Here is a 12,641-nt window from a genome sequence, read left to right as displayed (position 1 = left end):
TGGCTTAGTGTGAAGTGCACTAGCAAATAGGCATATTTTAAATAAATAAAAATGGCACACTTTCCTAACTGACATATAGGTCTGTTCTGTCCCGTTTTATTTGTTTAGTGTATTTTTACTTAGCTCTCTTAAATATTTATCATTTTAAAGTTATAAATAAAATAAAATATACAAATTTAATAAAAGCATATTATCTATAATAATAAAAGCATAATATGCTAATTAGACTGGACATCCTTCCGGACAACCTTCTGGACAAAGCCGCTACAGTGGGGGCTGGGGCAGAGGCGGCAGAGGCCCCTGGCCGCAGCGGCAGCTGGGGGGCCGAGCCCCTTGCACGAATTTCATGCATTGGGCCTCTAGTTAAAAAATAAGATTCAAAAATATGTAGTTTCACTGTCTCATGCAAGACAACATTTACATTTAAGTATGCTTGTGTTACTTTTTCTAAGATAATTTAAACATTTTTAAATCATGGTTATCTTTATTGTTAAAGTAAATTTTTCAAAAAGATAAAATTATGACTCATGAAAATGTAAACTTGTATCAAAGATTATATTAAACACCTTATTAATGAGAGATCCAGTAATGTGTTTAAACATGTTCAAATGAGAATGTGAAGGATATATAAATATATATTATAAATACTTATATACACACATATATACATATATACACATGCACATACACACAAAATCAGGGATGCTGAAATGAACTTACCAATTGATTGCATAAAACTGATCAATATCCTATAGGGTGATAAAATATCATGTAATGGTGTATGTTTAAGGTCATCTACAGGTTGGGAATGAATATTTTACCACCAAAATTCATTTGTATTGATACAGATGAGAATCATTTGTGTTACCATATTTTTCTATAACTTGACTTCTACCCTTATAGAGTCAAAGTTGCATAATTGAATAGAAACAGATAACCCCTAGAGCCCATAAATCCCCAGAAAGGGCACCTCATAATCTCTTTTCCCATTTCTAACTGTTGGACAATTTTCTTGACATTACATTTAATTACATTTTTGAATTTGGTGAGAGGTAAATCTAATCTTTTCTAGATGCCATTATAGAAGGAGGCATGAACTGTTCTACATTCTTACAAGTTTACTAGTTATGATGCGAGCCCAATATTGCGTTCTGCCTTAACATCTGGTGAACTGGAAGGGCCTAAATGCCAATTGCATGTTCTCCTCCTCACTCTGCTTCCATGGGATATTGAACCCCAGTCAAACAACCCTTCTGATCCAGGGGATCATGCACAGTTCCTTTGATCTCTGAGTAGAAGTGACAACCCATATAATTCAAACAAGCCCAAAACATCCACTTGTGATAACCACCTCATCCTTTTGATGCTACAAAGCCTGCCTCTCACAACCCCTGTTTGTTCACTCTGGTCCTAAGTGCAACCCTTGTGAGGCTCTGTGCAGTGTCCTTGGCTCCCAGTCTGTGAGTATATGTGACTAATGCTACTGTCAATCTCATCCATCTTGTTTCAGGTGTCATGCGTTCAGCCATCCCCATAATTGGACGGTGGGAATCCTTCCTTCACTAATGGGGTAAATAGGAGGTGAAGAAATCATTACTGTAGAAAGGTGAATAAGAGCAGAACAGGACAAAAGAAAAGGAAACATCCAAGGTCAAATAGACTAAGGACCAGCAGAAAAGGGTGAGTAAGACTTATGGGCTAGAAGAATGTTCGTTATGGAAGAAGAATGTATGTGGAAATATTAGAACCAAAGAACCAAGAGACTTAAAAATTTTCCAAAATGGCTGGAGTATGAAGAGTACAAGATCATGATTATTTAGAGATAAGCTGTACAGATACGACGTAACAGTAAAAGCCAAGTTTAGACTTTATCTTAAAAGCAATGGTCACCCAACCGTGTGGTTCAGTGGTTGAGCATCAATCCATGAACTAAGAGGGCACCGGTTCAATTCCCAGTCAGGGCACATGCTCGGGTTGCAGGCTCTATGCCCAGTAGGAGGCAGCCGATTTCTGTTTCTCTCTCATTGATGTTTCTATCTCTCTACCCCACTCCCTTCCTCTCTCTAAAATCAATGAAAACATATTTTAAAAAAAAAAGCAATGGGAACAGTTGTACGGGTGTGATATGGCCAGGTTTGTGTTTACAAGAACCATTATGGCTTTAGCAAAGAGTGAAGAGTATTTAGACTAGAGAATGGGAGCCAGTTAGAAAGTTGCTAAAGCAATCTGGGTATAAATGTGGTGTGTTTTTCAAGAGTAGGGGTAGTAGAGGTAGAAAGAAATGGACTTCATTCAGGAAATATTGAGGAAGTAGGATTTAGAGGATTTGGTGATGAATTGGATGTAGGTAAGGTTGCCAGACATAGCAAATAAAAATACAGGACATCCAGTTAACATTTGACTTTCAGAAAACAAACAAATAATTTTTTAGTAGTGTAAGTATGTTCCAAGCAATAGTAATATCACATACTAAAAACTTTACTGTTTAATTGAAATTCAAATGTAACTGGGTGACCTATATTTTACTTGGCAGCCCTAAATGTGTGGTTGAGGAAGAAGGAAGAGTTAGGGATGACTCCCAGCCTTTGGAACTAAGAAGTTGTCAAAGGAGTGAAGCAAGGGTTTTCTACTTACCCAGAAAGTGAGTGCTTATTACAAATCAAACATTCTAGGAAGAAAACCCACATCCAGAACACATCGTTCTGAAGGTGATTTTATATTGTCACTTTCTTCATAAAGCATGGTATGCTTTGAATTTTGTTTTTCCTTGGGAAAAGGAGAAAAGGAAAAACTGTTAGAAATAGGGTTGTGTAAAAGATGGGAGGAGAAAGCCCCAGCATAAGTAGCAGTACATTGTGGAAAGTTCTGTGTAGAGGCCGGTGAGCAGCATCTGAAGTGAGAAGACCCCGACCTTGGGTTGTTTTGATGTGAGCTGACTATAGTATGTTCATCTCTGCTTTTCATTATGGTTATATGTGAGTGTTACTGTATATTAAGGAAAGTTACTCTACTCAACAATGTGGCAGGGTTTCTTAATATTCAAGGGCAAAGAAGTGAGATTTGGGGTATTAAATCTCAGCATCTAAAGACAATGGATCATAGAAATCAATTTGGGATGGATCAAAACCCAAAGTAAAAGCTAAACCTATAGAACTTCTAAAAGAAAACAGAGATTGTCTTCACAAGAAAGGAGAAAACCATAAAAGAGTAAAATAGTAAAATTCTATTGATCTAAAACACTGTTAAGAAAATGAAAGGACAAGCCATAGAGTGGGCACATATTCACAAGATCTGTAACTGACACAGGACTTGTATTACAAATGTTAAAACTCCTAAATCTCAATAATGGAAGACAAATCTATTTAAAATAGACAAAAAAAGAAAGATGTTTCTATTATGTTCCACATTTTTGTCAAGTGGAACAAAACCATGTATGCAATATAAAGTCAAAATAACTGGTTAATGTAGCATGTTGAAAACATATTCCTGTCAAAAACTTGGGCCATGAGTCACTTTGAAAATAGTGTGTGTCACTCATATATACATTTTTATCACCTGCATGGTGCCCTCGCATATAGTAAGTGTTCAATGAATATTGGTCCCTTTTTGTAACCACTATTTTTTTGTATTGCTAGGGCCGTGGCTGAGGACTATTGCACATGGACTCTTACTGACTCCAACCACAGTCCTGGGAGCTACAGCCTGACCAGAACAAGCATTTCTGTTAGCTCTTGTCTTAGAAACTGCAAAGTACATCAGGCCAGGAGCTGGTGTTAGATTTTCCTTGATTTATCCAATCAGAGTTTAATCATCTATAAGAAGAATACATAGTATTGTTAGGAGCAGTGAAAACAAAAGGAAGGTTAAGAGAAGCAGTAAAGCCCAGCCGGTGTGGCTCAGAGGTTGAGCATTGACCTATCAACCAAGAGGTCATGGTTCCATGCCTGGGTTGTGGGTCGATCCCCAGTAGGGGGCGTGCAGGAGGCAGCTGATCAACGATTCTCTCATCATTGATGTTTCTCTCTCCTCCCTTCCTCTCTGAAATGAATAATAATAATAATAAAAAATATATATATATAAAAAGAAGCAGCAAAATGTTAAGATTTGCCCTTAGGAGGAAAATATGTCTTATATATGTTAAATGCAGGCTTAATGAACAATATTAGCAGAGAGGTAAAAAGAAATATCTTGCTTAGACTTTTAAAAAAAGGAAAAAAAATTATTTTTATTGTTTACACTATTACTGATGTCCCCTGTTTATACTTTTTAGTTGAAATTATCATAATAAAATTATCATTTATTATATTTATATAATATTATAAAAACTCATTTATTATGTTTATGTGACAACAATAAGTAACAGTTAGTTGCTTTTCATTTTATTTCATTTATTACAGATTAATTCTATGAGTGAGGCAATCTTTTAATTTCCAGTTTACAGAGAAGTAAACTGAGGCTTCATTCATAAGTTATATGTGTAGTAAGTGAGAAGGTGGGCTGAAAATTCACATTTGTCTGGCTTCAACGCCACCCTCTTTTACAGCATACAATACATTGTGACCATTTCTCTTTAAGTTATAAACATTTAAAACAATCTTTTCTTTGGGACTCGTCTCTATCACCCCACTTCCCTCCCCATACTTTATTGCTTATTGAAAAAATCAACTGAACAACACTGCTTCGGGAAGCTGACTCCAAAATTTCCAGTTTCTTTACCTTTTATCATTCTGTATGTTTCAACTTGCCTACTTCTATGACCACTCAGAACCAAATTTTGTGCACATCACATTAACAGCTCTGTGTTGTTGTTTTTTTGAGTAATCAAACACTAATTATATTTGGGGTGCTTTTTAAAACTAATTTTTATTTCTTAAAAAAATTTAACAACCTGATAAATAATATAGATAAATTATATTAGGAACTATCAGCATGATCAAAATAATAACCACATGCAAGGCATTTCAGTTATTTGATAAAATAGTGATAAATCTATGTTGCTACTTTTATAAATTTCTGGAGCACCAAATGATCTCCAATCTGTTAGTCTAGTTTCATAACTATTTCTCTTGTTTACAGCCTCTTGCTTGACTTTCTGCTGACACTCCTGGGCATTTTAAGCTAGCTGTCTTCCCAAGAACCGAGTGCACTAAGGGTCATACTGACCCCGACTTATCTAAACATTTCCAAGTCTTCTGGCTCACCCAGCAGGACTCTAGATGACCCACAAAAAGGTCCTTGCCAAAGGCATGTTCTGCAGCAATTTGTATTTTTATTTTTCTAGAGCAAGTTTCTGTCCATATGAGACAAAGAAACTTTCCCATTCTTCCACACTGAAATTTTATTTCTATAGAACCTGCCATTTTGATCTTAATCACTTTTTTACAACTTTATTTCATTGGTTATGACCTCTGGGATGATAGTAAATAAAAGTGGTGAAAGTTGACATCTTTAATCTTGAAAAAGTGTTCAATAATTTACCATTAAGTACTATGTTAACTGTTGGGTTTTTTTGTGTGTAGATGCCAATAATAAGATTGAGTTAAAAAAAAGAAAAAAAAAGAAATATAGGATGCAATATATTGCATTGATAAAATAAGAATGTGATGTTAAATAAAAAGGAACATTTAGAGAGTAAAAAATATTAAAAAGTTACTTGTTATCTAAAAAAAAAGATTGAGTTAGTTCCCTTATCATTCTAAAATTTTTGCTGAGAAATTTAAAAAAGTGATTCATTGATGTTTAATTTTGTCAAGAATATTTTTGCATGTATTGAGATAGTCATATGATTTTTTTTACTCTATTCTGTTAATCAATTATATTGACAGATTTACAAATGTAATTCAATCTTGAATACTTTGTCATGATGTATTATCCCTTTATGTTTTGCTGGATTTGATTTGCTAATATTTTGATAAGAATATTTTCACTTATGTTCACGAAGAACATTGCTCTGTAATTTCTTTTTTTATTTTTGTAGTGTTCTCATTAGGTTTTGGTATTTGGATTATGTTAAACCTCATAAGATCAGTTGGAAAGTACCTCCTCATTCTGTATATTCAAAAAGAGTTTATGTAAGACTGATAGTAATTGTTTAATAGAATTTATCGGTGAAGCCATCTTGGCCTGAGTTTTCTTTGCGGCTTGGGAAGATTTTAAATTATGAATTCAATTTCTTTAGTGCTATTCAGATTTTCTCCTTATTTTTGTATCAGTTTTAAAGAGTTTTTCCAAGGAATTTGTGTATTTTATCTCAGTTGTCAAATTTATTGAATTATTTTGAACAAATTATTTTCTTATTAACTTCTTGATGTATGAAGGATCTGTGCTGATATTCCTACATTCATTTCTAATATTGGTAATTGGTTATACTTGTCTCCTTCCTCTGTCCTCCTTTTTTTCCTTTCTCCCTCCCATCTTCCTTCCTTTCCCTTCCCTTCCCTTCCCTTCCCTTCCCTTCCCTTCCCTTCCCTTCCCTTCCCTTCCCTGGGAGAAAATGCACAGCATTTTTCTTGTACAGCAGTGGTTTTTCCATCCTTTGCAATCAGTACTACCTTATGTTGATTTATACATTTCAAGAGTATTTTATAGAAACCATTGGTCATATTTTATGAATAAGGATATCAGTTTACTAAAAAAAAAAGTTTTGATTTGAGAAAACACGAGAGGCAAGGTGATAAAGAAGAGGAGGGCCCTAACCGGTTTGGCTCAGTGGATGGAGCGTCAGCCTGCAGACTGAAGGGCCCCAGGTTCGATTCCAGTCAAGGGCATGTACCTTGGTTGCGGGCACATCCCCAGTAGGGGGTGTGCAGGAGGCAGCTGATAGATGTTTCTCTCTCATCGACATTTCTAACTCTCTATCCCTCTCCTTCCTCTCTAAAAAATCAATAAAAAAAAGAAGAGGAGGGAACCTTCAGAAATCAAAGAAGGATGGCTGTTGGGGCAAGTGGGAGCCAGAAGGAGAGAGATGGCCTCTACAATATAGACTACTAGTAAAACATTTCCAAATACTGAGCAATCTGCATTTTAATTGTCTCAAATAGCACATACTAATTTTTATAAATGACATATTTATGAATGCCTTTAGTATAAAACAAAGCTTTCTAGACTATCATCATGATAGTACAAAACACATAAGGAATTAATAAAGTGCCAAGTCTACATGGGGTACACAGACAAATAATCACATGAAGGTGATGTAATGGGGTTAAGGTGCTGTGACAGCCTGGAGAAAGAAGCTAAGCTTCCCTTGGGGTCATTGACAAGGACTATAGAGATGAAACTACATCAGGATTGTAAAGCATAAGCACAAGTCACTGAGTAGGGAATTAGGGGTTCTGTGGAAATTATCCTTTACTGAACTTGCCCTACATGTTATCCTATAATATTGTGGTAAATGCTTCATGAATATTGTCTTACTTAAACCATATAACCACCATATGGGTGGATATTTTATCCCCATTTTGAAGATCTTGAAATTGATGGTCAAAAATAACAAAGGCTCAAGTTTACACAGTTAGAGAGGCAGCCATGACCTCCAAATCCAGGACTGCATGACTTGATGTTTTCTCCATTTCAAAACACTACACTGAAGACGTTCCAGGAAAGATTCCAGAATGGCAAAGTTATGGCATTTTGGGACGGAATGACAAGTTGGAGAAAGATAAAGTAGGTCAGTGTCACTGAAGTGTCTATTTTTGGGAAACTATTCTATTCTCTCTAAGGCTTATCCTTTCATCTCAATGTTTATATTCACGCACATCTCCTTACACAAGCATCATCTTAACTTCTCATACCTGTTTATATACATCATCACATCAAAATACAATACCATGTTTCTAGGGTTATTCTCTCACTTTACTTTCACTCCTAGTATCATCTCCACCCTTGTGAAAGAATTATCACAAACATAGGGGTCTTCTTTTCAAATATTCACATAAAAAGACTACACATTCTGCTTCCCTGAGCCCCAGACTTCATCTTATTATCTCAAACTTAGGCATTAACCTTAAATGAACCAATTGCAACTGACCTGTAGCTATTTATGTCTTTTAGGAGCCAACTTTTAAAATTTGATTTACACTTTTGATGAAAAACATTTTGGCTAAAATAAATTAAAGGCCAAACTCTTTAATTTAAAATTCACTAGCCTATTAGTTTTCATTGGTGTTCCATTTCATATGAAGATGGTTGGGCCAGCTCTGATCTTGATCTAGGCTGGTCATCAGAAGTCCCATGGCACTGTTTCTGAAAGAGAATTGTCAAGCCCAGAGTTTTGTTAAATTTCAGGGTAGGTCGTTGGGTTCTCTGCCTCTTAAATCTTTTCAGTGGCTTTGGATAATATTCTTGGCTATTTTATCTGCCTTGGGAAGCCCTCTTCAGTAGCCAGCTGCACACACATACTTGTGCATGATGCTATGATCCAAGTCAGCAGGTCAATAGGTTTGAGAGATTCTTATGGTAGTAACTGGGGAGTTTCTGGGCATCTTTACATTCCAGTAATCTATTTCTATGTTATAACTCACCTCAAACTTAGTAGCTTAAAACAAGGACAACATTTATTTTACTTATATTTGTGCACTTGTGGAGACAAATGTTTTCTATTCATTTGGTAGTAGATTAGAATAATTTGATGGCTTGCTCAGATAATATTGGGGCTATGGCCAGAACAGCTATATATGACCTTTCCATTTGGCCACTTGCCTTTCTCATAGGTTGGTGTTTGGGTTTTAAGACAGAGTAGCTCAAGAGAGAGTCAGTTTGAAGCTGAAATATCTTTTTCTAACTTAGACTTGGAAATTATGTAAATGCCACAATTGTAATATTCTATTCATTAGTAATAATTCACTATGTTTAGTTCATGTTCAAGGGAAAGCAAATTAGGTGCCACCTTTTGAAAGGAGGCATGTCAAAGAATTTATTGACATATCTTACAACACTGCACTTGCCTTATTGTCTCCACTTAAAATGAGGACATCAGAGAGTGGTAGAGCTGTGATTATATGGATGTCTGACCTTGACTTTAATTTTTTCTCAATGTCAAATGCACTGATTACTTTTCTAAGCATTAAACCAGGTGTCAAGCCATGGTCCATGGTCCAAATCCAATACATTTTCTATTTTTGTAAGTTAAGCTTTATTGGGACCCAGACATATTTTTTCATTTAAGTGTTGTCTATTTCAGCTATTGCTCAGCAATGAAAGCTGAATAGTGGTGATATGGGTTGCAAATCCCACATTTACTAAATATTTACTATCTGGCCCTTATAGAATATGCCTGCCATCCCGCGCTTTAAGTGATCCATCTATTATACAAATTGTTTCTCAGCTTGAGGAGATGCCCTACTGGCTCAATGCTAGAAATGAACAATGGTACTTAGGCTGGTAAACTCTAAAACTTCTGACCTTTTTCCCCAGGAGTGACAGTGTCTGGAGAGTTGAGCTATGTATTCAAAGCTGTGGATAGTGACAGACGGTGTATAAAAACTTCACTCAATGTGTCTTTCATGGTTTCTATAGAGATTTGACCTTATGCAATTTTAGGATTGGTTCAACAGTATATGGGAGGCTCTTTTTTTGTATATCTGATGCTAAAGCCTGAAGTCATCAGAGCAGGCATTTAGGAAGGAAAGCACAGACCACCTGGAGCCTGAAAGGCAGAGCCAGAACCTATGAGGAAACTCTGGATCCTCTGAGATGAGTGGACTCATAAAGATGGGCTGGAACCTGCATCCCCTTGACATTCACTTGGCCCGGGGGTCAGAGATCTGATGCTGAAGAAGAAGCTATGGCAGGATCAGATGATGCAGGCTCCAAGGCTGAATGCTGTCACTAAGATGGGTCAGCAAATAGAATGTGGGTGTGTCCAGCTCCAACCTGTTGAGAGTAAGAGTAATTGGTTGCTATTTCACTTCTGTCTAATAAATCTCTTTCAAGACAGCTCTTTGTGGCCCACACTCACAAGAATAATGCAGGGAAGATAATCTGGGAAATGGAGGTGCAGCCTAGTTGACACAATCCATACTAACATACTATGAAAATAAAATTTCACAGTGCGTTCCAGGGCTCACTGAAAGAATGCTCCACAATCTCCGAGTCCACACATCCTCACCAAACTGGGCATCAGCTTCTACATTCCACGGTTGATAATCACACCACATAAATACTGTTGTCCAAGCCAGGAACCTGGTACTTTTTATAAATTATTCCCTGTGCTCCCACCAAAGTTTCAAGAGTCCATTCCATAATCTAGATATTCTCTATATCTCATCTTTTCCCTTCTTGCCACTGCCACTACCGTAGTTCAGCCATTACTACTCACCATGAGATCACTGAAATGACATGATGGGGGTCTTCTAGTTGCCAACCTTAAACTTTTAATCATCTTCCTCACTGCTCTAAGAGTAGGGTGTCTAAAACACACAAATATCATGGGACTCCCCCCCCCAAGATATTTAATATCTTCCTATATTATTGAGGGTGAAGTCATGGCAAACAAGCCTGTTCATAATTTGAATACACTCGTCTCCCTCCATTCTCCCACTTTAGATTTGCCTTTTACTTACTAGCTGTAAGAGCTTGAGGAAACTATATCCTTAAGCATTGTTTCTCTCATTTCTAAAATGGGGTTACTGATGTCTGCTAGTCTCCTGCCTTCCATTGCCTACTATAGGACAGGTTCCCATTCCTTTCAGCAATCCCTCAGCGAAGAGATAACACACAGAGGAAAAGAAATTGGTACTGTGACCTTTTAATGGGAGGCTTACAGCCTATTACCTTGCTGGAGGGAACACAAACTCTCTGAACAAAGGCAGCGATCCCTTTCTCTTGGTAGGTCTTGGAAAAAAGGTCTTCATTAGCAAATGAAGTCCAAGCTGAGAAAAAGCACAGAAGACTGCCATTCCTTGTGCTAGCAATTTTCTCGACTTGTCATATGTCTACAAAGAACAGAGAAGCCTCTTTATTCTTGCCCCTGTATGTCATATCTTATTTAGTTGAGGGATTTGGTTTAATTTATAGGTACTAACTTCATGAACACAATTTTTAATCCACCTTACCTATGTCTAAAATATTTACCCAGTAGTGTGTGTATTGGTTTGCTGGGACGTCATAACAAAATACCCATAAACTGGGTGGCTTCAACAACAGAACTTCATTGGATCACAGTTCTGCAGGCTAGGAGTCTGAGATTAAGGTGTCAGCAGGGTTGCTTCCTTTTAAGGGCTCTGAGGAAGACCATGTTCTGTGTCTCATTTCTAGCTTCTTGTGGTTTGTTGACAATCTCTGGTGTTCATTGGCTTGTACTCATCTCCCAACCTCTGTTTTCATGTTCATTTGGCACCCTCCTTGTATGCGTGTCTGTGTCCAAATTTCCCCCTTTCATAGGACATCTATAGTATTGGATCACTCTAGTATGAGTTTACCCTAACTATTTACATGTGCAATAACTCTACCTGCAAACAAGGTTGCATTCTGAGGCACTGGGAGCCAAGACTCCAACATGTGGATTTCTGGAGGACACAAGTCAATCCACAACAGTGTGTTAAAAAGTAATTTATTTCTTCAATGACCTTTTATTCACAACACTGGAGAAGAACATGCAAGGCAGTCAGACACATTAGTAACCACAATACAAAGAAAACGTTCTGTTTAAAATTATGATCATAAACAAGAATATTCACTTATGAGAAAATCAAAAGTGATATTTCTGTTGGAAATGATTTTATGTGAAATTTTAATCACTTTCTCCACCACTAGTGTTTTCCATTTGAAACTAGTCAACCGGACCACACTATAAATCTAAGTTTTGATTTTCTTTTACTTAACTTTTCTTCATCTCCCTTTTCAGTCCTTAGTCATCATTGTTGGTGACAAAGTCCTTAACATGAAGAATTCAATTAACTTGACAAAATGGATTAGTTATAAACCAATTTGTACTTAATTTGCTATGCTATTGTTTCCAACCAACCAGTTGAAACAAGCAGCTTACATAACAGGGAATAGCAATTAGCAAATCTGAGCATATGTTCGTTTAATAAACATTGAGTCTTCGGCAACTCTATGCTCACAATTCCTAACTTTTTCTACTCTAAAAACTCTCCTTCATTTTACATCAGCAATTAATTTATTACCAACCTTGGAAATTCTAACTTAATAAAACTGGGTCTCCTGTGAAATTGAAGACTGAAATTTCCCTTTTTAAACACAAAGGCCCTTTATTTTATTGTTTCAGTTTTCTCATTCTCTTCTTGCCTGCCCTTTTGCTCTTACTGTGACTATCTATTTCTTGCTCTGTTGTGTTCTCCAGATCTAACATGCTTCTTTTGGTTTAAGTTTTTTTCTATTATTCATGGAATTTACTGCAAATTTGTCATGACACCTGGACAATCTTCATCTGTGGACCAATCTAAGTGATAAATTTTTCTTTCTTGGCTTCTTAGTAAGGCTAGAGAAAAATCTAATATTAACAAACCATTTTTAAAAATATGTTTTTATTGATTTTAGAGAGAGAGAAAGGGAGAGAGAGAGAGAGAAAAAACAAAAACAAAACAAAACAAGTTGGGAGGTGGGGATTGAGCCCGAAACCCAGGCATGTGCCTTGGCTGGGAATTGAATAAGTGACGTTTCGGTGCATGGGATGACAC

Source organism: Myotis lucifugus, unplaced genomic scaffold (assembly GCF_000147115.1).
Source record: "Myotis lucifugus unplaced genomic scaffold, Myoluc2.0 scaffold_163, whole genome shotgun sequence".
NCBI lineage: Eukaryota > Metazoa > Chordata > Mammalia > Chiroptera > Vespertilionidae > Myotis > Myotis lucifugus.
This window is presented reverse-complemented; position numbering follows the sequence as displayed.